This window comes from Rhynchophorus ferrugineus, unplaced genomic scaffold (assembly GCF_030347505.1).
Source record: "Rhynchophorus ferrugineus isolate W39M unplaced genomic scaffold, kcgeb_rfMv2 rfM2, whole genome shotgun sequence".
NCBI lineage: Eukaryota > Metazoa > Arthropoda > Insecta > Coleoptera > Curculionidae > Rhynchophorus > Rhynchophorus ferrugineus.
The window spans coordinates 26,057,753-26,085,393 of NW_027472581.1; the positions used below are offsets into that span (position 1 = coordinate 26,057,753).

The following is a 27,641-nucleotide window of genomic DNA, read 5'->3' on the forward strand; positions in this document are numbered from 1 at the left end:
TCGATTGTTTATTACTGTTGAAACTGGGAGCTTTAATAGTAAACTCAACTTTTAACTCGTACTGTTCGTTTAAAATATTATTCTGGTGTAAATTGGGTGGAGAAACGAACGGGTAATAACGTCAGTTAAGTTGAATTATTCAATATACATGTAGAGTACTAATTCAGTTTTGAAACTTTAGTTATTTATTTATTTAAATAGTTTTAGCTCTATATGCAAATATAATTATATTTCGTATAGGTTAATAATAAATACGGAACTAGTTTCTAATATTAGATTGCTCGATGTAATTGACTCAGGAAATTCTCAAAATTTCGTAACTGGAGCTGTTATGATTTTTATGTTATTGGTTTTTTTTAAGCTGAACAAACTATCGTACATTTCAGTCAAAAACTTGAATTAGTGGTCATCTATCCTACAATTCTACGTTTTTGCTTTATCCTGAATAAAAGTTATTTTTACGAAAAAAGCAGTTTTAAAAGAAAAATTGGCGTTTGCAAAAGTGAAATTTAAAATTGCGAGCTAAAATGCTCCAAATCTGCGCGCGACGTAGTTATTTTGATCGCACTGGACGGTTTGTATGAATACCGGTCTAATTTATATATTATTTTAACAGTTTTATCTTTTCGTTATATCCTTCCTTCTACAAAGCTGGTAAAAGTTTCAGAAAATCAAACATTTATCATTAAATGTTTATAATTTAATTCTTTTTTCTTTTTTTCTGTTGTAGTTACTATCAACTATGTAAAATTAATATTTTGGTGGCCCTATCAAATATATTGGTATCTGTGTCTTTAATTTATTATCATAAAAATTTTCAGTAGGTTTGCTATCCATACAATTTTGATTTATCTTAGCAAATATAGGGCACTTGATTTCAATAATACCATTCTCACAGTTACCAAGTGGCGTGTGTGCTATGATTGGGTACTCTAGAGTTATTATCTGCATCTACACACTTTCTTGCCAAGTGTTACACTAATAGTATTTTTACTTAATATTCTTAGATACTCTACCATATTTCGTATTCAGTGTTTCTCGAAAACTCTCTCAATTATGTAGAAGATCTAGTGTTCTTTTTAAAATAATATTCTTAGTTACGATCAGACAGTACAGGCATTATCGACGGATCCATTGTGGGCAAATTTAACTTACTTGTCTTGATATTTAGCAGTTCAATTTTTTCATTTATCATATCTATCCGTTGGTTCCACAAAACCTATTTCGAACTACCCTAATCGAAGCAGGCTAAAAATTTTAAGTTTGAATGCGGATATGGTGGTCAAGAAACGATAAATGACGTCAATGTTTCGTAGCGCTTCTGATTGATGTTTGATTTATTATGGTAAATTTATACTTTTCGTAAAATTTTAGTAATTCCCCTTTAAATTTTAACATAAATTTATTTTTAATAATTACCCTGTAGTATATTATTATTATAACACCTAGTCTTAAATAAATAATTAGATAGTCAGCTATTAAATCTTATGTCAGCAAAGTACCTATAACTTGGATTCTACACAGATCATCATCGAGTAATGTCTTCAATTTCTCGTCTCTAAATTATTTTCGCTCTCTAGAATTATCTGTCCTCGGTGTCAAAATCACCATCAAAAAACGTCGAAACTAAAATTTCATGTTGAAATCTATGCATCATGATTGTCATAGGTTTCACATTTAGTCGCATTTTTCTTTAACCAGAAGTAACAAAGTAAAACTTCCCGCAAATGCGTTTTACTGGGTGTATATTCAAACATTTTCAACACATTAAAAAGACCATTTTTTACAGCTTTCCAGTGAGACTTCAACATGAGTCTGGTTATATTTGTTTTCGATTTAATACACAGTAATATCATCTGTAACATATATCCTTTAAAATTAATTTATAGGTCCATAATTGAAATCAAAATTCAACGAAAGGTATATTTTAGACTCCTTTTTACCAACGAGGGTTTATCTGGACTAGACCTTCAGTTTAACGTGGACTCTGAACCAGGGTCCTCGGCATTAAACTAAGCGACTGGCGAGTGAGCAATTTAGAAATTATCCCGGAAGAAATCCGGTCTTACTCAGCCTGGTTACTAGCCTTACTGGGATTATTTTCCTTCTCGGATTTTGAATTCTCGCCAAGCATACATTTACGACCATGATTCAGCAGCATTCGAACTCACGACTATCGCAACAGTAGGAGGACCCTTCTATCGCCTTTACCACTGCGTCAACCAAGCCGATAGGAAATTAATTTATTGGCATAAATACGAATGCCTTTGAAAAGTTTCGTACTTTAATTTATTCAATATTGAACAACTTCACCGTATTGCCTAAAACATTTTTGAACTATTTAATTTTCAAAGAACGCAGATACTTTAATGGTATTTTTAACTCTATTTACTCCGGCTCCGATTCCATCCAGTTTCACCTTATTTTTTTAATTTTATAGCACTCTGATATTATTTTTTAATTATTTTTTTATTGCTAATGAATTATGCGTGCTATAGAAGTGAATTTCCTCGTAGCTGAAAGGTATATGCATAAAAACGGGAAATCTCGCTAAATTTATAGCATCAGATATGATCAACCCAAAAGGGGTCGTAAAACTTAATAAGCACTTTGGGATGGTTAATTGGCAGAGTGTATTTCTTTAAAAAATCTTCGGTTGAATTTGTGCCAATTATATTTGCTCTATTCCGGCAATGCCTGATAATATCTTTAGTGCAAATTGAGTAGCTTTATTTTATTGCATATCATTAGTGTCCAAATAAGTTATCGCTTTCTTCTTCTTTCACCATTTGCTTGGTCCTTCTCGATTCTTCTTTTCGATCTCTTTTAAATACAAGTGGTGAATTAAAATAACGTCGTTCGGATATGTTTTACAAACAATAATTGTTGCGAAAACGATGAAAAATATACTGGTTGATTTTTTGTCAAAAGTAGCTTGCTCAACTTTCTTGATTTTTTGTTTATTTTGTATATCATGTCTATAAGGGTACTACAATTTCAATTTTTCTCATCGAATCAGTGTTATATTAATAAAATTCTATAAATCAATAAGCAAGCAAGTTTAGTACAAATGCATGATATTATTGATTAATTTTATTGATTAAATTATATGATATTGTATTATTGTATTAGTTTTAAAGTATCACCTCTTAGTGCTTAATGATAATATACCCAATTGAAGCACCTACTCAGTATAGATGACTTAATACATCTAGATATTTCCATTAGTAATAGCATCCGTTTATTTGAAAATAAAATTTTACTCAAAATCGCAACTTCCTCAAAAGGTACTTGAAGTTAATTGATTCTATAACATATAATTTCTTATAGGTAAGTAGAAAAATTATCTCCCATTTTGGCATATGGGCTGCAATTAAATCAATATCTTATCTAACAAATGTGATTATTTCGCAACTAAGACTATACCAAGGTCTTTGTGACCATCCGAGGTGGACATATGGCAAGCTAACATTGCCAACAAAATGACATGCATTTTGATAAATCCTTGTGGCACTATTAGGAATATTACTGACAAATTATTCCTTACAAGGTATGAAAATTCTATAGTTTACAACTTAGAAGACCAAGCAATATACAATGACATCTAATCAAACTCTCTTAAGAATCTGATTTTTTTGAGAACAATGTATATAGTATGATCAATATAGATGCGTGGGTTTGGTTAGTTGCAGGTGAAACAAATTAGAGACCCATCAGATTCTGGGACTATTTAGAATAACAGTAACTATTTAGTGTAAATCCATATATTTTTAGTCCTAATCCCCAAGAGATGTATGTGTAAATTAACAGCTGTCGGATCATTAGTTTGTAGTTATAGCATTTGTATATTAGTTGAATTATAGCATTTTGAGAGAAGCAACTTTTGCTATTGTGAACAAAAAAGATGAAAAGGAATTTCGCGTGTAGGTAAAATATTGCTTTTTGAAGGGGAAAAATACAGTTGAAGCAAAAACTTGGCTTGGTGCCGAGTTTCCGGATACTCCCCCATTAAAATCAACCATCAAAGATAGGTTTGCTAAGTTAAGACGTGGTGAAATGAGCACCGAACACGATGAACGCAGTGGACGGCCAAAAGAGGTTGTTACAGACGAAAACATTAAAAATATCGACAAAATGATTTCGGATGATCGTTAATTGAAATTTAATGAATAGCAGACAATCTAAAGATATCAACTGAACGTGTACATCATACCATTTACGACTTTTGGGTATGAGAAAGCTCTGTGCAAAGTGGATGCCGCGCGAACCAAAACAACGACGAGTTGATGATACGGAACAGTGTTTCAAGAATATCAACCGTAATAAACCCGAGTTTTTGCATCGATATGTGACAATAGATGAAACATGGCTCCATTATTTTACTTCGAAGACCAATCGACAGTCATCCGAGTGGACTGCACACTATGAACCCGCTCCAAAGCGTGGGAAAACGTAACAGTCCGCTGGCAAGGTCATGGCGTATGTATTTTGGGATTGCGCATGGAATAATTTTCACTGACTACTTTGAAAATGGAAGGACAATCAACAAAGACTATTACATAGCGTTATTGGACCGTTTGAAGAACGAAATCGCTGAAAAACGGCCGCGTTTGAGGAAGAATGAAGTGTTTCACCAAATCAATGCACCGTGTCACAAGTCAGTAAAAACAATGGCGAAAATCCATGAATTGGGCTTCAAATTGCTCCCTCATCCACCGTATACTCCAGATCTGGCCCCCAGCGATTATTTCCTGTTCTCAGATCTCAAAAGAATGCTCGCTGGAAGAAAATTTTCGTTAAATGAAGAGGTCGCCGAAATTGAAGGGAATTATGTTGAATGAAAAAACTAACCTTGCCAAAAAAATTTGTTTTATTATGGTAGGCCGCGGACTTTCTGTTGACCTGTTAAATCAATATATTTCGTTCCATGTTTAGAGGTATCATTGAATTAACCAATAGAGTTATTTGATTTGTATCAAACTGTATGCCGTTAATCTGGAATTTCTCGTGTCTAGTCCATTTGTAAATCTTTTTGCCTATCACCTGTAACTTTTAGGTTACTCTAGGCGGAGATTTATGTTTCTCTATAATTATTGTGTCATTAGTAAATGTTCTGTGTACTGTTTCCATTGTTGTTCCACTGTCAGTAATGTACAGTAGATATAAAAGTAGTGATATAGGTTAGTCAGATATAGGCTTATACCCTACGGAAATCGCAAATGTCGGAATAATCAAATGTCGTATCGCTAATCCTTGTACGCGATACATATTTAATAAGCAAGCTCCTGTAGATATGAATTGCACTTGTAATAAAACAAATGAGATAAAATATAACAAAAGGACTTTTGGAATTTTGTAGAAAAAACACCCTCTCATTGGAGACATTTGAGCCAACCACAGATTGATCCCAGGTCTAATGGATGTTTAAGAGGTCTGTTGTGAGAGAAGAAACTTCTATATCTGGAAAAATAGAATAAACTGGGAAATCGTAGGATAAACAAAGCTTTGAAACAACTAAAATCATTCACTAACTAAAACTAAAACTTGTGTAGGAAAGTAATTGCTCCAGATTACAGTGGATAAATTACTTTAAAATGATAATCGTAAAGCGGAATGTGCTACGAACGATCGTATGATTTTTCAAACAACTTTTTTTCAGTCGAGTTTTTATGTGTTAAAAAATAATTTTTGATCTCTCATTTTATTATACCTACCTGAAACAACAGGTAATAATTACTGAGCTTTTTGTATAAATATATTTTAAAGCGAAATGTACACAAAGACGCTGATGTCGTTTAATTAAATCAGGGGTCGTATTAATTTCATGTTGGCAACGATGAATGTGGAAAGTACCGGGACGTTTTGATCGAAGCGATGCTTAATAAAGCCCAAAATAACGCCGGAAATTAGAAGGAATTAGCGAAATGTCAAAGAGGAGCGGCTGCAGCGATGATAACCCATCAAAAGGAGAACAGTGATTAGTTTTAGTTTGTTATATTCGAGCGATAAACAGTGCTGTAAATACGATGAATTTTATAATGTTAGAGGAGATGTAATATAAAATGAAATCGTATAGATGAAATGGATGGTATGTAGGATATATATATATATATATATAATTTAAAATATTTTATTGAATGATTCATTGATGAATGATCCATGATAATTTTCTGAAAAGCATTTTGTTGATATTGATTATGTGCCTTTTCTTTTGCAAATTTTATGTAAAACATTGTATTCTAGTTTTTGGAGTTGTTTTTATTTAGATTCAAGCACTCTTCACATATTTGTAATCCACTGATACCAGTGTCCTTTTTTTCTATATACTTTTTAAGTTTGGAATTTTTAAAACAACAGTTTTTCCCTGCTTTTTTCTTACAAATAATCTAGGATCTGCTTAATTTTAAGTTTTTCGTTGCCTTTTAAACTTGGCGTTCTTTAATTTAATAACATTAACTAAGCTATAAACAAAATTCGATTGCTTGAATTATAGGTTGGTCTTGTAATCGTTGTTATTGTTGAGTTTATTTAGGTGTTCCACTCAGACATAATTTGCAAGATTTTGAATTCTTTGTATCTCATCTGTTGTCTGACAACCAAAACATATTGTAACTAGGGTGGTAGACTGACAGCAACATCTCTCCATTTATTTCAGGTTAATTTATTCGGAGTTTTGTCAATCTCTTTTCAGTTTCAATCAAATCAGTTTTGTCAAAAATAATTTCTAATTGTACCTTTTGATGTTCTGGATTACCTGAACATCATCAAGGATCCTAGTGACCACTTTTATCTAGTTATAATTACCGAGTACATAGCATTGGCTTGATTTACATGTCCCTCGTCGTTGTCTGGCTTCGGAGATGTACATGTGTATAGAATTTGACAATTCATTGTAAAAAGTCTTCGCAAAAATAAATGTTTAAATAAGAAGATGAAAATCGAGAAGATATTTGACAATTGAACGTACAGTAGAGTTACAGTGTTGGTAAATTTAATGATTGATATATTTAGAGGGTGCTATTTTTTTACGAAAGCTATCGAAGGTTATTTTCAGCAGAACGCACCTATTAATAAGATCGATAAATGTATTTATGTTCAAATGTATTTTGAATTCATTTGAAATAGTTACTACGAGATATTTTAGCGCCATGTATTTGAAATACTAATATAATTTTTAACATACTTAAGAAGCAATTGTATTACAAATACTGAATATGTATTTGTATTTTAATTACATACTCTAATGAGAAGTGATATAAATACTGCCCCACCCTGCTGTATATCCATCCATTACCTTTAGCGTATCCCTTGTAGATTCGTGATTAGGCAGTGCCAGTGACATCTTCCTGTGCTCTGAATATAACTTTGATGTTATGTTTTATAGCACTCTTCTTCTCTTCTATATACCTTTGTACACTAGGTGCATAAAATTGTATAAGTTACGAAAGTGCAACAGTATTGGGTCTTACTGCTTATTTGAGGGTCTTCTTTCTTCTATCCCTCAAACTGTTTTTTGTAGTCTGATTCAGTTGTTTTTCATTAAAATAATATCAGGCAGGTTACTGTGTGTTAAATCGCATCGGGTACATTTGTAACCAACTTTATGTTGAAGCCCCAATTAAAACCTTTACTTTATTTGTCAGTTTACAGTATTATAGATTTAGCAGTGGAAAGATGGCATCTTATTTGTAAACATTGTTTTAGTTGGCAATGTTGATGGTTTCAATTACTAATAACTACTTTATTTTAAAAATACAATTTGACTTGCAAAAACAGCTTTTTAATCAATCTTCGGCTCATTGGTAATACTATTGTTGAGGCTTTGAGAATTTTCGTCAAATTGTTCACATTCTAGAGCTACAAGATGTGGAAATAATAATAATAAAATAATAAGAAAATCTGACATATACCCAATAGTGATTAGTTAATAGAGACGTTGAGCTATCATTTGTTTTTAAAACAGCTGCAATTCTTCAGGTCGAGCATCTAAGTAGTTTCCAATGAAATATTTTCCGATTATTGTATATAAATATCCGCCAATTGTTTCAGTAATTTTGGGAATTGAAATACACTCCTCCTTCTCTGAGCTCTCTGCGTTAGAGCAGACTCTCCATAACAGCTCAATTATGTTGAGGTCTGGGGAATGTACAGGCCAAAGAAGATGCTTCATTCCTTTTTTATCCTATCTTCTTTTATATACTTTTCTACAATAGGTGCATAAAATTGCTTAAGATATAAAATTGCAACAGCATTAGATAGTATTGCTCATTTGAAGGATCTTTTTCTTTTATCCGTCAAGTTAAGTCCTGTTTGATGTTTGATTCAGTTGTTTTTCATTAAAATAATATCAGGCAGTAGCTCTGTATTATATTTCAGTAATGGTCATTTAGCCGACGTGTGAAGAAAACATATTTTCGGTGCGCTGAAAATGTATAAATTAGTATAGAGTACCTAGTAAGTTGAATTTGTGGTAAGTGTTACTTTTTTAATACAGTTTGGACAAAAATGCTGCTGAAGATCATTCAGTGCCATTTAAAACCTACTATTTTGATACTAAGGGCTCTCTTTACAGCCAAGAAAAACTGAAAACGAGCATTAGAAAGCATTACTCGATGAAACTATCAATGGGGATCGCTATCAATTAAAATGTGTTTGAGCCTAGAAGGTGCGAAAAATGACAACATCATGACAACTCTCGACCACATTTTCCAAGACCGGTGAAAAGACACTTGGAAGAATTAAAATGGGAAGTGCTACCGTACCCACCTTATACTCCAAACTTTGCTGCTTCTGAATACTACTTGTTCCAATATATGAGTCACGAACAGTCTGTCCAACGATTCCTCATGAAGGTACCAGAAAATGGGCCGATTCTTGGATATCCTCAGAAGATACGTCTTTATTTCGAGATGGAATCTGTAAATTGCCTGAAAGATGGGCTATACCATTGTATCGACTTTTCAGAGTAAAGTTCCAAATTAGAGCAAATACTTTAAATCTATATAGGTCTAGTAAAAAATGAAGTGTTCGTTATCTAAAATGTAAAGGAAAACTTTTAATGTAATGTAATTGTATCGACTTTTCAGAGTAAAGTTCCAAATTAATGTAAAGGAAAACTTTTAATGTAAAAAAACCTTACCTTACCACCTTATACTCCAAACTTTGCTCCTGAATACTACTTGTTTCAACATATGAGTCATGAACAGTCCGTCCAGCGATTCCTCATGAAGGTACCAGAAAATGGGCCGATTCCTGGATATCCTCAGAAGATACGTCTTTATTTCGAGATGGAATCTGTAAATTGCCTGAAAGATGGGCTATACCATTGTATCGACTTTTCAGAGTAAAGTTCCAAATTAAAGCAAATCCTTTAAACCTATATAGGTCTAGTAAAAAATGAAGTGTTCGTTATCTAAAATGTAAAGGAAAACTTTTAATGTAAAAAAACTTGGTTCTATTCAAAATATGTACTAAATTATTTACGCTTTACGGTTACGTATTACACCTTAATATAACATATAACAGCAATTCAACAAGTTTTTTTTGCAGGATCGAATGAAACAGTTTACATTCTTTTTTATATAACATAATTTCTCCCATAACTCACGTAAAAGAAAAAGTATTTTAACTCTAACTCAACAACATTTGTTACCCGTCCCTCACCTCTGCCCCGAAGCCATTCACTTTTTTCCCCATCGGCCCGAATTTAATAAAACCACTCTCCGCGATATTTCTTTCCATTTTCACAAACAAAGAATGGGGCAATCATTATTAATTATGGCAGTTAAGTTCTTAAGTTTCCCCCTCGTTCCGTCGGGGCTCCGGCCTGCTTTCCTGCCTCCGCTCCGTTCCGTCTGCCTCCTCGTCGCGATTCCATCGTCCTCCCCCCCGCCGAACCCAAGCATTATAATTGATTTGCCTAGCGTTAATTAAAGGAAGGAAACCCAGTCTGCACGAGAAATCGCCAGACGTTGACGGCAAAAGCTGCCGGGAGTTGATTGGGCCCCTGCGCGAATTTTTCCAAACGGTCCCGAATTAAAATCGGAGTTCTCGGACGGATGAACTTAATGCCGCTCGTGATATTGACGATGATGATGACGACCAGCCGGCTTGGCTTTTCCCCCGCTGAAAAATATTAACAAGGGTGGCGGGGGTGGCAACAGGTGATATTGGCCGAGGAAAAAATAACGTTTGGAGATAATTAGGATTTTCCTTATAGGTCCTATTCAGCTTGTGTTAATAAGAAAATATTTCCCTTTCGGGCATTTGGGAGTTTATTAAATAACATTATGATGGTGGTGAGGCATTTAGTTAGATGTGATATTCGGTACCTGTAATATACATAAATTAGTTTTATATGTAATACAATTTTAAATAATCTTTGCTAAATATTAGTGTTAGCCATGGATAGTAATAATGATCGGCATTGATCCATAATTGAAAAATTGATCAACACAATTGCTGACGATCATTTGAAGTTATACCTTCATAAATTGTGACAATATTTTATTTTTGGAATAACTCAGTATTATTCCACGTTATAAATTTATATAATTCTGTGACCATTCAAACTTCACCAAAGAAAGCTGCAATGAAGTTACTTAATTGAATAACAATTGTTCTAAATAACAGGTCAATTGAAAAGTCCCCGGCCTACTATAGTAAAACATATTTTTTTGGCACAATTAGTTTTTTTTTATTGAACATAATTCCCTTCAAGGCGCTAATTCCTGATTATAGCAACCCTCCCACTTTTCGATACATTTTTGTAGTATGACTTGTAATTTGCTTCAAAGTAGGCCTCAATTTCATCGATCACGTCTTCATTCGACCAACTTTCCCCAGCCCAGCGAGCATTCTTTTGAGATCTGAAAACAGGAAACAGTCGCTGAGGCCAGACCTGGAGAATACGGTGGACGAGGAAGCAATCCGAAGATCAATTCATGCATTTTTGACCCAGTGCATTGTCTTGGTGACGCAGCACTTTATTTTTCTTCAAATGCGGCCATTTTTCGGCGATTTCGTCCTTCCAACGGTCCAATAACGCTATGTAATAGTCGCTGTTGATGGTCCTTCCTTTCTCAAGGTAGTCAATGAAAATTATTCCATGCGCATTCCAAAATACAAACGCCATAACCTTGCCAGCCGACTGTTGCGTTTTCCCACGCTTTGGAGCGGGTTCATCTTGTGCAGTCCACTCGAATAACTGTCGATTCGACTTCGGAGTGAAATGGTGAAGCCATATTTCATCCATTATTACATATCGATGCTAAAACTCGGGTTTGTTACACTTGATCATCTTCAAACATTACTCCGAATCATCAACTCGCCGTTGTTTTTGGTCAAAAGTGAGCTCGCGCGGCTCCTACTTTGCACAGAGCTTTCTCATACCCAAATATTCGTGAATGATATGATATACACGTTAAGCTCATATCTCTAGAGTGTCTGCTATTTCATTCAGTTCCAATTTACGGCCATTCACAATCATTTTGTGGATTTTTTAAATGTTTTCTTCAGTAACCTCTTTTGGGCGTCCACTGCATTCACCGTCATCGGTGCTCATTTCGCCACGTCTACACTTAGCATACCAATCCTTGATGGTTATTCCTGGAGCCAGCGTCCGGAAAGTCGGCATCAAGTCAAGTTTTTGCTTATTTGCAACTATATTTTTCCCTTTCAAAGAGCAATATTTTATCAACACGCGAAATTCCTTTTTATCCATTTTTTTTCACAATAACTATCATTCACAAACTAATGATCCAACAGCTATCAAATTTATACACGCATCTTTTGAGGATTAAAGCTAACTGAAAAACATATGGATTTAATTCTAGTAGCGCCATGTATATGTCAGGCCGGGGACTTTTCAATTGACCTGTTACACTGAAATATAACGTAAAACAGAAATATGATGTAAACTGCGCAATACCTACTGTAATTAAAGTATATACGACACAGTGACAAAAAATAGTTATTTTGAAATATATGCTCAACATTAGATTTCGCAGAGCAAACTCACCGATATTTTATTTTATTGTCATTTAATTACATGTATAGAACCCACTATTGGCTCTCGAAAACCACCAAAAACAAAAAATGTTCATACACAGTCCACCTATAACGGTTCTAAGTGGGAATTGGGCATGCAACTGTCAATAAAAACTTAAAACGTTCACTAATCATTTAGAACAAACTATCAAATCAGATAAAAATTGAATTTGAATATAATTTAACACGAAGATTCATTTAGTAGCTTCCAAAAAAGCCACAAAGGTTATAAAAAAAGGATCAACTCCAAGAAAGCACTAGACTGTTATTTAATAACCGGACAAGTGCTGATAAATCTACTAAAAAAATAATGTATAAAACCCACCAATGTCTCAATAAAATCAAATCAAATAAAATCAAATAAAAATATGTTTTGTTTTGAAAATGCCAGTTACTTTATTCAAGCAACAGACATCATCTGAAAGTATTAGTGTTCCTTGGACAGTAAAAGAATCTATCAATAATGAATTTCACTAGTAGTCACGACGAGTTTTTTTCTGTTAAAAAACCCAACTTTTCACAAGAGCAAATGGTTTGATATGTGTGATAGATATTAATATGAGAATGGAGTCTCCCCTCAGGTCTTGCAATTGTCTTGACTTCCTGAATCACAGTCGATACCTGAAATTCTCGATATAAGTAATGATGCCAATAATATTTGAGTGACTTATTATACTTCTTAGGACTTTCTTTGTGGGAAATTTGGGATAAACGGATGTCCAAATATGTTTTAATAGTTGCTTGTTTAATAGTAATTGATTACATACTGACAACTGTCATTTTCTTCTACCTAATTGTAGCGACCTTGAGGCATGGCAAATTTTATATAGTGGAATAATGGTCTACAAAATACCCAGAAATATAATTCCAGATGTTGAACACGGGCGGGGTGCCAGCAGCGCCAATTAGAACACGATAACGAATAGCTGGCAAACCCGAGACGTTTTTCTGGGAGATTATTGAAGGGTATTTTGATTCATCCAGTATCTCACCACCGTTCAGTTTAGATGTGCCACCATCGACTCCCCAAGCCTCGCGGCCAGGTAACATCGCTGCCATCCGTTTTATCTATTTTGTATTTTCCACATTTTTTATATTACTTCAATAAATAACGGTCACATAATGTAAACATCACTGTTTCATTTCGTCTTACCTCCATTCACCGAGACCCCAAATAATCAATATATTTTCATAGAATTCCAATAACTACTGATTGTGAAATTGTGTTACGCTATATGAAGCCGAAAAAATAAAATGAAATTATCTGTGATGCAAGTTTTCAATTTATTGTATATTTAATGGAGTTCAAAAAAAATTGACCATGCTATAGATACTTTTCTACAAAACACTGCTAAATTTGTATCTAAAAAATAAATTTAAGATTAAATAGACTGAACCATGATTCTTGTTAAATCTTGAACAAAACTACGGTAATTTCTAGACACCTGTATAATATAATTGCCAATTAAAATTAAATCCCTATTGTATTAGATGTGACATGGTTTATAAGTGCTGGTGTTGCGTTCTAGTTAAGCTCATTAACCCATAACGTGGTTAAGTGTAAATTTCATTCCGATCCAGCTTACGTCGTAAATCAATCGTTAAAAAGTTCGCCCGGAATTGAATTTGTGCAGCGTACGAACTGATTTTTTACAGTTGAGGATTGATGCAGTCTCCAGTGGCACATCGATCGACCCATAAAAAGGATTTGGAATTTTACTACTATGATATAAAGCTTTTCCGTTGTAAAGACTTGAAGACTTATTTTTTTGGCCGGTGTGGATTCTGGAGATTTATGGCATTTTTTCGTTTCCTAGAAAAACTAATGGTGGATTTAATGTCTTTATTATTGATATAAGCCAACCTCATAAAACCCGAAGTTGATTCAAGGGAAGTTTTTAAATTTTTATGGAGCAATTCGTTGATTACGACAGAAACTGAAGAATAGCACTAAAAGAGAATACAGTTTTCTAAACAGTGTTACGTGCAATTTTTTTTATGGAATCAAATTTAATTAAAAATGTAATATGGGGAGTCGCTCTCCAAACAGATCGGCATTGATAGAAACAAACGATACCAGAATAACATAAGGCTTGAATATTGAGGTTTTAAAAGTCATCATGCTACAAAACTGACTTTATTCAGATGTTGATAAATTTTACTTCCGTGCTGTTCACCTGAAGTATATTCTTTAATTCAGTTCAAGCACTATTGCAATGGATATTTTTTTACAAATAAACTAGCAGATCCCATAGAGGTCCTATTCAAAACTATTTGTTGTTTTTGTTTGAACACGCATGTATGTTTGTAGTTTTTTTCATATTGCCGGTGACGCCTGGTGCACAAATACACTAACAGTTTTCTCAATATTTTATCTTAAAGATTAAACTTTCACTTACTGGTGTGTTTGTAACATAGTCTCTTAAATTTATATTATTTTTCGAGTGTTTCTCTGCCGTTTCTAACCGGTAGTTAGGAAGTAAATTTGCATTATGTGTACATTGTTATATATATTACTACCAATTGGTTATACCAATATTTAATGTTCCACTACGAAAACGTGGCCCCTTTTGTTTTAAAACATACACAACAAATAAATATAAGTAAGTTTCTAAGTTTAAATAAACAGGAATATAAATGAGAATGGCAATATTTCGAAATATTATATATATATATATATATATATATATATATATATATATATATAATACGTCCATTTGACATTTTATCATACTTCTTCAAGGATGTTCCTAGACTTTATCACCTATTACAGTCAACACGCTTTACTATGAGATAGACTATATACATCTAAATTTTAAACACTAATCAAAGAAATATGACTCTTGCTATTTTTATGTTACAACCTTGCTTAATACAAAGGATGGTGAATTTAGCATAGTTTCTCAGCCAATATCTTGCAATTTTTACCGACTACCTAAAGATATATGTGGTCTAGCCTTGTCGTGATTGAAAACAACGGTTTCATTATTGTTCAATTCTGACTTTTCTCTTTTTGATTGCCTGCTCCAATAGCACCAGTTGATAAAAGACCAAATTCCAGTAACTCTTGATGAACTATTCCTATGCAGTCCCATCAACACTTATTATCAATTTCATTATCTTCAATATCTTCTTTAGACTAAACTATCTACTTCCATGTACTAAACTTGTGATGTACCTGGCGTACTATATTGTTCACAATTCAATTACTGATGAACACAAGGGTTGAACTTCTTTTGGTTTCCACTTTTAAGTAAATTGTTAAAAATATATGTTTAAGGATTTTATGAACTTTTTTAATATTTGCATTCAACTTTAACAATAAAACTTCCAAGACGAGAAAGAACAAACGAATTCTTACACTGGTAATCACTTACCGACTTATCATTATTATTTTATTATATATTTATCGCCCATACAATATTCGATCTGCTAGCATTGGAAAAGAGAAACACAATTCTTTGGGAGTAAAATTTTCAAATATAATGAATATGATTTTCTGAAATCTCCATATTCAAAGTGTAGTACTGTTTTATTTAGTAAATGAATAATAACTTCTTTATTTAGGATACGTTAAGAACAGTTATACTTCAAATATGCTATACTATGTCTTCATTGTGTAAATGAATCAAAGCAATCAAAAATTAAGAAAAATCAGAGATTACCTTTTCCTCTTCCTTAATTAATGCCTGAAAAATAAACGAATTAACAGACTTCTCTAGCGAAATAGACCTTTCGTATGGAATACTGCTACTTGGAGCTGCTGGACATGAATTAAGATCATAGAAAGCGATTTATAAAATAGGAGACTAACATTATCTTAGGTCAGAACAGTTGTGAAAAAATCGCTAACTTCAGCGAGATTTAGTGAAGTATATTTCCTGCAACAGAAGTGTTTTTTTCCTCAAGCGCTGGCTATTAGTTGATAATATACTTTTAATTTGTAGGATTAAATTGTGCTATTTCCGATCTAATATTTTATTTAGATTTAGATATTTTTTTATCATTATTATTTTATTATATATTTATCGCCCATACAATATTCGATCTGCTAGCATTGGAAAAGAGAAATACAATTCTTTGGGAGTAAAATTTTCAAATATAATGAATATGATTTTCTGAAATCCCCATATTCAAAGTGTAGTAATGTTTTATTTAGTAAATGAATAATAACATTTTTATTTAGGAGACATTACGAACAGTTATACTTCAAATATGCTATACTATGGCTTCATTGTGTAAATGAATCAAATCAATCAAAAATTAAGAAAAATCAGAGATTACCTTTTCCTCTTCCTTAATTAATGGCTGAAAAATAAACGAATTAACAGACTTCTCTAACGAAATAGACCTTTCGTACAGAATACGCAGCTATTTGGAGCTGCTGGACATGAATTAAGATCATAGAAAGCGATTTATAAAATAGGAGACTAACATTATCTTAGGTCAGAACAGTTGTGAAAAAATCGCTAACTTCAGCGAGATTTAGTGAAGTATATTTCCTGCAACAGAAGTGTTTTTTTCCTCAAGCGCTGGCTATTAGTTGATAATATACTTTTAATTTGTAGGATTAAATTGTGCTATTTCCGATCTAATATTTTATTTAGATTTAGATATTTTTTTATCATTATTATTTTATTATATATTTATCGCCCATACAATATTCGATCTGCTAGCATTGGAAAAGAGAAATACAATTCTTTGGGAGTAAAATTTTCAAATATAATGAATATGATTTTCTGAAATCCCCATATTCAAAGTGTAGTAATGTTTTATTTAGTAAATGAATAATAACATTTTTATTTAGGAGACATTACGAACAGTTATACTTCAAATATGCTATACTATGGCTTCATTGTGTAAATGAATCAAAGCAATCAAAAATTAAGAAAAATCAGAGATTACCTTTTCCTCTTCCTTAATTAATGCCTGAGAAATAAACGAATTAACAGACTTCTCTAACGAAATAGACCTTTCGTACAGAATACGCAGCTATTTGGAGCTGCTGGACATGAATCAAGATCATAGAAAGCGATTTATAAAATAGGAGACTAACATTATCTTAGGTCAGAACAGTTGTGAAAAAATCGCTAACTTCAGCGAGATTTAGTGAAGTATATTTCCTGCAACAGAAGTGTTTTTTTCCTCAAGCGCTGGCTATTAGTTAATAATATACTTTTAATTTGTAGGATTAAATTGTGTTATTTCCGATCTAATTTTTTTTTAGTAAAATTGTTCGCATATCGAACATAATGTGGGTTTGATGTGATATTTTGGGAGGGTAGAAGGCTCTTCTGTCTATAACCGAACTTAGAACACGAATCGCTTGTAACCCTTTTAGAATATAATATTTGCACAACATTTTGAGTCCGTTCTACAGTCATGAATCGGTATTTTTAGTTACATTAGCTCTTTGGAACTTTTTCTCTATATAATTTACCATATTGTTGCCGGCTCAGCATATTCGATCAATTTTTAAAAGAGGAAAAATAACGTATTTACAAATAAATACTATACTTTATCATCAATGCCTCTACAAAAGAACACAAACAATTCCATTTCATATTGTTGAAACAAAAAATGAATTAAGAGTCGATATTTTCGAGATTAAACTCGAAGTAATATTTCACAATCTGTTCAACAGAGAGCCGTGGCCCCATATTTCCACAATGCTCAGTCTTGAAATTACCGTCGTGGTTGATATTGGAAAATAGCCGACCGGTCAGGTCCTGGCCCTAAACAATAGAGCAATACGTCGTTGGCTGTTTAATACGTTGCTAAGCAAAAACAATACACGCGACATTCGCAATTTTGAGCCAGACCTACTGTAACCAGTCGTCGGTCAAAAAGCGCCGGTTTCTCTCAGTTGCCAGACTGTTATGGTCGCTCGGGGTGAGTTTTTGCCGAATCTGAACGCGTTATAGCTGCAGCGTTTCGTGCTGGTTTTTCTATCAAGTAATAGTTGAATGTTTTTCATTTGTTTTTTTTTGTTACGATGTAGTTGAGGAAATTGTTATGGTTCTTTTCTTGAACATGCCGTTGTAAAAGGATTTTCCAAAAAATAGTATTTTCCCCATAGATAGTGCTAAAGTTACAAGTTACCAAGACAATGCATCGTGTCACATGTCAGTGAAAACTATGGCAAAAATCCATGAACTGGGCTTCGAATGGCTTTCTCATTCACCGTATTCTCCAGATCTACCCCAGCGACTATTTCCTCGATCTCAAAAGAATGCTCGCTGTGCAGAATTTTTCGTCTATTGAAGAGGTTATTGCCGAAACTGACACCTATTTATAAGTAGGTCAGAGAATAATAAAAAAAACTAGTTGTGCCAAAAATGTGTTTGGTAAAATATATTAACTATGGTAATGGACTTTTCAATTGACCTGTTCTTTCCCGAATTGGCCCTTTTTTTAATTCCGCATAATACTGGAATCTGAGGTTACCGACAAGTTACAATGTTAGAGGGAACAAAGTAGGGATATGAATATTGCTTAGATATGTTTAGTAAAATCAAAATTTACAAATGAGTTAACAATAACTCTACAGACATTGGATTAACTCCATTAAGGCGAATGTGGGACATTCTATATTTCTTCTTCTATAATTATCTAATGATGAATACCTAAGAGCACTGGATGAGCATCGCCCGCATTTTTTTCAGGACCAATGCCTTTTGCGGGAACTCTTATGATGTGATGATGATTAATGCCACTAGTTATCTCTAAAACTATTCATAAGAAAACGACAAAAGCAAAAGCGACGATAATATACGAAATTTAAAATAATAAAAGCAAATAGTAATAAAGATGAAAATAACTCGAATCTTCAAAGGAAAATACTAACATTACGATTGGTATGCATAAAGTAGATTTATTCGGTCGCTCGACGCGTCGCCGTTTTTCGACGCCGCCATTTTCTAATATGAATTTAAATCGACGTACCGAAAACGTCACTTTATATTCCGAAACCATGAAACTATATTTTACTATCTTAGCGTAACTGATATTTCGATTATAGTAAATTTTTGGGGACGTGGGAAGTGAAACAGGCCCAAACGTAAAATGGAAAATGGAATACCGAAGCTGCATCGTCTCTACACTTAATATAGTTTTCTTACTTCGATAATAAGTTTAGGAATGGCACGGGAACGCGAACAAAAAATGCGCTATACAAATTCGTTTCCAGAAAATAGTTTGTAAAGTGGGATTTCTACGATATAGACGGAAATGTTGCATTATGTATATTGAATCAATTTGCTATTAAGTTTATGCAAAATCTTTCATCACATCTTATTTTAGATTATATAATAGTTTTTTTATTATTTAATTATTACATTGTTAGTAATCTTTTCCGACTAACCTACAATTTGTCTTTATAATAACTTTAATCTAGGTATATAACTAAAAGGACCCATTGGCCTTATCTCTGTCTCTGGTGAAATAATGTTTATACATATGACTGCTGTATTTTTTATTATATTCACATAACTACACAATATTACACAAGATCAGATGATTTGATTTTTTTGAGTCGTGTGTTCTGCTCTGGTGGTATTCAAAAGTTGGAATATTTCAATATTCTCATGAGAATGGAGTCTTTCCTCATGCTCCCTTGCAATTCTCATGGTTTCTTGACGGACCGTGGCTATTTGAAAGTCTCGATGTAGGTAGTCAGTCATGTAGTATTTGGGTGCGCCCACAATACTTCGCAGGACTTTGTTCTGAAAAATTTGTATTTTGTTTATGTTACTCTTTGCAAAACATCCCCATAATTGAACTCCGTATGTCCATATAGGTTTCAGTATTTGCTTATATAGTAGCAATTTATAATGTACTGATAAGTGTGATATTTTTCCAATTAGCCGATACATTTTCCTATATTTCAATTCCAGTTCTTTTCTATTCTTCTTTATATGTTCCTTCCAGAAAAGTTTGGCATCAAGTTTCATTTCGAGATATTTAGCGTTGTTGCTATATAGAATGAGAGTATTATTTAACGATATTGATGCTTGTATGGTCTGATTTTAGACGAACTGCATATGCACAGATTTACTTTCGTTAATTTTTATTTTCCAAACTTGTGTCCAATTATTTATATTGTCACGTGCCTGTTATAATTTGCATGTAGACTTTTCACTATTGTCTCCAACGGCTGTAATCCCAGTATCATCAGCAAATGTAGGCATCGTAATGTTTTCCGTTTGTGTTATATCACAAGTGTAGAGTAGATAAAGCATTGGCCCCAGTACACTTCCTTGTGGTACGCCTGCTTTAGCTTCTTTTATAGTAGAGTAAGCTTCTCGTTGTTTAACTCTAAACATTCTGGCTGTAATGTAGGATTTTAGTAGTTCGGTGTATTGGTTTTGGTAAAATTTTATGTAGTTTATAAACAAGGCCCTCATGCCAAACCTTATCGAAGGATTGTGCTACATATAAGAATATAGCTGAGCATACTTTTTTACTTTAGACTTAGGTGTAGGATTTTTCAATAACATCTGTTATTCTGTGGACCTGATCAATTGTTGAATGCTTGTTAATAAACCCAAACTGATGTGTTGGTATTAGCTTTTTTCTCTCTATGATCGGTTGCACTCTTTTCAACAGGAGTATTTCAAAAACCGTAGTTATTCCTGGCAGCAATGATATAGGTCTACAGACTTTTATTTCGTTTGCCTGGGTAATAATTAACAAAAATAATAATATAATCAAAAATAACTTTTAGTCTGATGTATTTGTTTCTTTTTTTTTTCTTTGTCACTTTTAGTGTTAATATATTTTTTGAATAACTGTTTTCTTCCTTGTTCTAGCTTTTTATGTATTTAAGCTGCCAACTCCACTATTACGTAGTAAAATTAAGCCAATGCTTTATTTAACTTAATTTGTTAAAATTCTTCCTCCAGTTCCTTTTCGTTATTTGGGAGTTTTCGTATGTTCCACATTCTTTCACATTTCTTTCACATTTCTTTCATCTTTCCAGTTTGTGAAACTTTTCCTGTTCTTCCCGTTTTAAGTTTTGAATTTATCTTCATTTCATTCTTGATTTTTTCCTATTTCCATTGGCCACATATTTGCCGTCTGTCGTCTTGTATGTATAAATATATGTTAATATGTTAGGTTGAAGAAAGGAAGACAACAAATATTTTAATATCGAAAATGACGTTATTGTAGAAAATAGCGCATATTCTTCGAAGTGCAAACAGTACTCATTATTAAATACAATACTTTTCGATCTCTTTTATAATATAAAATTCAAATAGTACAAAACATATTGCAAATATGGGTGAAAATCCACATGTTTGGATATCATATCCAAGAGATATTTTCGCTTAGGTAATACAGGTCTGCAAAATAATTTAGGAGTCGTTTAGGTTTTGTAACATAATATTTATGTTTAGGGTATGCTGAATTTAAAACGAGTTAATACAACGAGTTAATACGTTAATTTACAAACCATCGCATATACATATTTTTAGTCCAATATACGTTCACCAGCACAATTTTTTCAGGTGGAGTTTCTCCACATTCAATTTTTTTCGGAAGAAAATATACTTTTAGATTCATCAAGCAACCTAAATCTTGAAAAACTTTTACAGTTGTTTAAACAATTTTTTTTATGGTTAGGTTCTTTATTATTGTCTAGAGATGTCTCTATGACCTCCTTAAAAGATTCCGTCATGGTCGTGATACATTTTCGGTCCATCATAAGCTGTCTTATCTGTGGTCCGACAAAAAACCTTCCTCCACCCTCGCTTGTAAGAAGCTCAGAAACTTTGTACCGATGTATTTGAAGGAAACTCCATATTTAGGCTGTTTACAAATTACTTCAACAATCCAAATTGTATGCGCGGCTGTGGTAAAAGAACATTAGGTGGAGATACCGATATTTCTAAGAGGATGTTCTTTTCGCCAAGTTTAAGCTCCCTTGGCGGCCGGTAAATTTTTTCTTCCGGCCAGTAAATTGCTCGGCCTCAGCTATTTTAGAGACACAAAAAGCAAACGAATTTTTCAATTATTTAAAATTTAAGATTTTGAAATCGCCGCATACATGAGCTACATATTTTAATAAGGGAAGAACTATTTCCAAGGCTTTGCAAATTTTTTTGAGGTGTATGGACTGACGTACTGGATTTTTTCAACTTATGTTCGTTTTTAACATACCAAAATACAAAGAAATTGAAAATTGAAGATACCTAAAGGTATGGATATGATGATATAGTCCAATAAAAATTAGATGCTGTATCCGTCTTTGGTAGATATGTGAGTAGGTAACTAACAACAAAATTCACAATATAACACCTTAATTTTGAATAGATTCATTTTAATTTTTTCTAATTGTTCCTTCCAATTTAAAAAATAACAGACGTCATATAAACATTACTTATTCTGTATTTATCACAAAATATAGGGGACAACACATACACTTTATTGAAAGTCCTATTAAATATATAACGAATTTAAGGATATTGTAGTTGATAGATTTCCGATTATAATGTTTAAAAGACGCCCATAAAGAAATAGTAATTATTAAACGGTGCAAATGCAAATTTGCAAATTCACCTTCTAGAATTTGAATAGAAGATTTGCGACAGCATGAAATACAATTAATGATCGATAAATATAACGCTTGGAGGAACAAAAACGTCATAGTTCTTAATGCAACAGAGCTTTAGAAGAGTAAATTATCTGGAGGAGACCTGAAGAATTATTGGACCATAATAATTGCATGGCCAAAAACCAATCTCTTCTAATGAACAATGAAAACATAGTGCAAAAATATCAATTCCTGGAATAAGCCCTGCAAAACTCGGAAACAAAAATTTTCCAGAAAATAAAGATCAAAACCTCATGATCTGTTTGGTGGTATTTATTTTTAAATAAATGCTTTAAATTAAATGTATAGTTACAGTAATGCTCCTAAATGATATTTCAAAATAAAGGTGTTTTAATAACAATTTTTTTTTGTTTCAGGTTAAAAGCGTCGATGGCAGATTCTGAAGTGAGTTGTTTTTAAATACTATGTTACATTTTTATAATAAATTTATAGTAATTTATGATAAAAGCTTTTGTAATATATTATTTACACACACGTGTATATCACACTAAATTTTATACAGACTTGATTTATTTATTTACGCGCGCCGAGCCATTAGAGCTTGTTTAATTCGGATTAATATTAAAAAATATGATTATTTTATGTAACGCTTATGGCATATTAATATTAATTTTTTTTAATACATGGACTAAGTTTGTATGAATTTTACAGTTAATCTGATGCTGAGCGCTGCTGATGATGTTTTCGATTATTTGCTTCATCAAAGCACCAAAATAAAGTTTCCTAATAATTATTAGTGAAAATCAGGTTATCCAGTAAAACCGATGCAAGCCTTCATTTTCAATGCCCCTCTCTCCTGAATTTTGTCCGTGAGTTTTCTTTGAGTAGTTAAAAGATGGGTGTAGACTGATTAAATCTTACCATTCTCATCATTTATACAAGAAGCTTCCTCAAATATCTTTTAAGCATAATGTCTTTGTACGTATTATTTGATATTAATAATTGTGAAAATGTGTCGACGATTGGATTGCTTCCAAAGAAACATCATTCCTAGGATACCGCATCCCCATGTTGCCATGAAGATCGTTAAAGATGTAGAAAATGATGGGAAATATTTTGATTAATATATAGTTTACCTACTTCTTTCAACAAATGCAATTTTAAGATAGATTTAGAGATAGGTAATGTATTTACAATTTAATATGAAATTTTAAGAATGGACAAGTTGATCTCGAAGAAAGTGTCGCTCTTGTTGTTTACACTAAAGTAGTTTTATTTTTGCTACGGTTTTCTCTTTAATTGTGCATGTTGTGAAGATAACTTTGTGATATGCTGTACTACTACGAGTTACATACCATGCTGCATCTTTTACGTTTTTTGTTATAGTAATTGCTGATCTTTCTGAATATATCTCATAAAAGAACTGATTAAATGATACAAAAATGGAATAGTTTTTGTGAAAATGAAAATGGCATGATTTTATAGACTTGAGACTATACTATACTTTTATAGACTTATATTATAACCTAATAAAGTTAAATCGAATGAAATTGTTCATATTCGCGTATAAAAGAAGTTTTGGTGAGAGTTTGAAATAGAGAAACTGTCCCAATCCAGGCACAAGGAAGAGGAGGAAAATATTTTGAACAACTTTTACAGTCCTTTATAGAGCGAAGGGCATAATCGTAGAACATCAATATAAAAGCGAGAAGATAAAAAGCCGTCCCGATACCTCTCGTGGGTCACATAAAAACAAACTTTCTAATTCGCACGTAAAACAATCCAGACAACACAAATCTTTCACAGGCTCTGTCAATTTTTTTAGAAGAAAATATACCTATTCGTTAGGTCAAACTGTATATACTAATAGTGTTTAATTAATTCTCATGGACAATATTACATAAGAAGTACATCTATATAGATGATAGTGATGGTTTACTATTGAGGAAGAACTTTAGGCCTACAATGTTTGTGTAATAAGCACTACAAATAAGTAAATAGCAATAAAATGGTACCTTGTAGATAGAGCCCAGACGATTCCTGTTTGAAATTTCTGAATCTATATTTCGACGAAAATTTCTCATATGTTCTGGTGTTATTCACAGCTGAATATACCTTTCGATATAAGGGACACATTAATTTATTGTCCCTACAAATAACGTAAAATGTAGCATAATATGATCATACTATTCTTAATCGCTAAATCATAACTACCATAAATCTTTAACAGTTCCAACAATATGGAAATAGTTACAAGTAAGGCAAAATTTAAACAATACTGGTTAAAATTAAATAAAATCATCTAATGATATCTAAACTTACTAACTTGTTGTGCTAATATCGATTTACATATAAAACGTAAGGACTGGTCTTCCAATTCTAAAATTGCCCAGTACGCATTTTGCTTTACAGCACTGTCAAATTTACGTCAGAGCGTAAAATTATGCGTCGTTACGATTTAGGTACAACAGAAACGGCGTATAATTTACCGTATTAGAATTGTAGCTGGCAGAGGTCAGCGTATCGGCCAGGTCCAATGAAAATGGAGCCTAAACTATTTGTTAACATATTATGTCCCAAAAACCTGGGAAGTGACCAAACGAAATAAAAGCCTATAGACCTATATCACTGCTGCCAGTTATATCTAAGGTTTTTGAAAAACTCCTGTTGAAAGGAATAAAACCAATCATAGAGAGAAAAAAACCCAACACACCAGTTTGGGTTTATTAATAAGCGTTTAACAATTGACCAGGTCCACAGAATAACTGATGTGATTGAAAAAGCCTACGAAAGTAAGAAATTATTCTCAGCTATATTCTTAGATGTAGCTCAAGCCTTCGATAAGGTTTGGCATGAAGGCCTGGTTAATAAACTACAGAAAATGTTACCAAAACAACACACCGAACTATTAAAATCGTACATTACAACCAGAATGTTTAGAGTCCAACAACAAGAAGCTTACTCTACAATAAAAAAAGCTAAAGCAAGTGTACGACAAGAAAGTGTACTGGGACCAATGCTTTATCTACTCTACACTTGTGATATGCCACAAATCGAGAATATTACGATGACTATATTTGCTGATAATGCTGCGATTATAGTTGTCGGAGACAATAATGAAGAAGCCTCACGAAAATTACAACAGGCAAGTGACAATATAAATAATTGGACATAAGCTTGCAAAATAAAAATTAATGAAAGTAAATATGTGCATATGCAGTTCACCTATAAACAGACCGTACAAGCACCAATAACATTAAATAATATTATCACTCCATATAGCAACAACGCTAAATATCTTTTAATGAATCTTGATGCAAAACTTCGCTGGAAGGAATATGTAAAGAAGAAGGAGGTATTTTGGACGCACTCAAATACTATAGGACTGATTACCTACATCGAGACCTTCAGATATCTACAGTCAGATAATTGCAAGGCGGCATGAGGAAAGACTCCATTGTCATGAGAATATTGAAGTATTGCAGCTTTTGGATACCACCAAAACGGGACACAGACTAAAAAGAATCAAACCATCTGATCTTGGGTAGTTTTGTGTAGTGATGTGCATATAACAAAAAATACAGCAGTGACATGTGTAAAGATTATTTCACCAGAGACCGAAATAGGGCCGATGGGTCCTCCTAGTTATAGTTTATAATGTACGTTATAGGTTATAGTTATAGTCTTTAAGTTATCATAAAGGCAAATTGTTGGTTAGTCGGAAACGACTAGTACCGATGTAATAATTAAGTAATAAAAAAAAATTTTGTGGCACCGGCTGGCGGTTGATTTCGTTTTAATGGAATTTGCTTATTTTTAGGGCATATTACAAAAAAAGTTTTAGATCTAAAAATTCTTCCTCCGTATAAGATTTAATAGTGCCAAATTTAAAGCTTCTCGGTGCGATTATTTTGTTCGAATGGAAACTTTATAAGTAACTAACAGCATTTCTCGGAGTCATTGTTTGTTAACTGAAAATGGACAATTCCTACCAATTCCAATATATTAATAGTATAAGATTACTTTTCATGTAAAGTGGTGGTAAACTGAGAACTGAAAAAGTTGATCAAAAACATGGTTATTAATGGTTTTTGGTACTCTATAACGATGTTTGAGTGTAAATCGTGTAACATCAATAAAAAAAGGAAAGATAAAAAGTCGATGCGTCTCGTGGGCCACATAAAAACAAACTTTCTAATTCGGACATAAAACAATCCAGACAAAACAAATCTTTCACGGTCTCCGTCAATTTTCTTCGTGGAAAGACAGACGGGTCATTAACATTGACTAATGCCGTGGAATTATCAGGACTCTTTCTCTTTTTTATCACCTCCCCCTCCGCCGTCCCCCCAAAAGCCACAATAGTTAATTTGCCTGGGAATTTTTCCAGGACCCGGTTTTTGACTAATGATTCTTTGCCTTTTTTCGTTCGCCCCGACCAAATTGAGATGAACTTTTCGGGACCGTTGCGGTCAGATTCGCCAGAAAAATCCCCGGAGTTGATATTTTCGGTGCTTAATCTGGAAAGCCGATAATTAATGACGGACAGAAGTAACTCTTAATTGTTTGCGTTGATTTAGGCGTTTTATGCCGAAATCCGATCTTGTTGATTACTTTCGTCGTAATCTTTAATTGTTTTACGCCCTCAGTATTGAAACAAAATGATAAATAGTGCTGAAATATTTTTATACGTATTTTAAAGTGTCCTTTTTTCAACGAGAGTGTTTCTGTCTTAACTCGGAGGGTCTCCTCGACTTAAGCCTACCGACTGGTCAGTGACCAACTTAGAGATTATCCCAGAGTTCATCCGGTCTTACCCAGTTTGGTTACTGGCGTGACCGGGATGATTATTCATTGTCGGATTTTCCAATATTGCGTATAAATACATTTACAATTACAATCACAATCACAAAGCGTAGAGTGCTCCAGCAGGATTCGAACTAGCGACTATCGCAACAGTAGGAGGTCATTTCTGTCTTAACCACTGCACCACCACGAGTGCTGTAACATTGTTATATTATATTAAAATCAGAAAAAG

General features: G+C 33.0%; 1 protein-coding gene across 2 annotated transcripts in view; it reads left to right on the top strand.

Moving 5' to 3' along the window:
* Nucleotides 1–27,641, top strand: part of LOC143190275 (uncharacterized) — a 623,078-nt gene that overhangs the window by 235,611 nt on the left and 359,826 nt on the right. For both annotated transcript variants that reach the window (XR_013004201.1, XM_076394480.1), the window contains exon 2: nt 23,020–23,047. The gene's annotated coding sequence lies outside the window, so the exon portion shown is untranslated. The remainder of the gene's footprint in view (nt 1–23,019; nt 23,048–27,641) is intronic.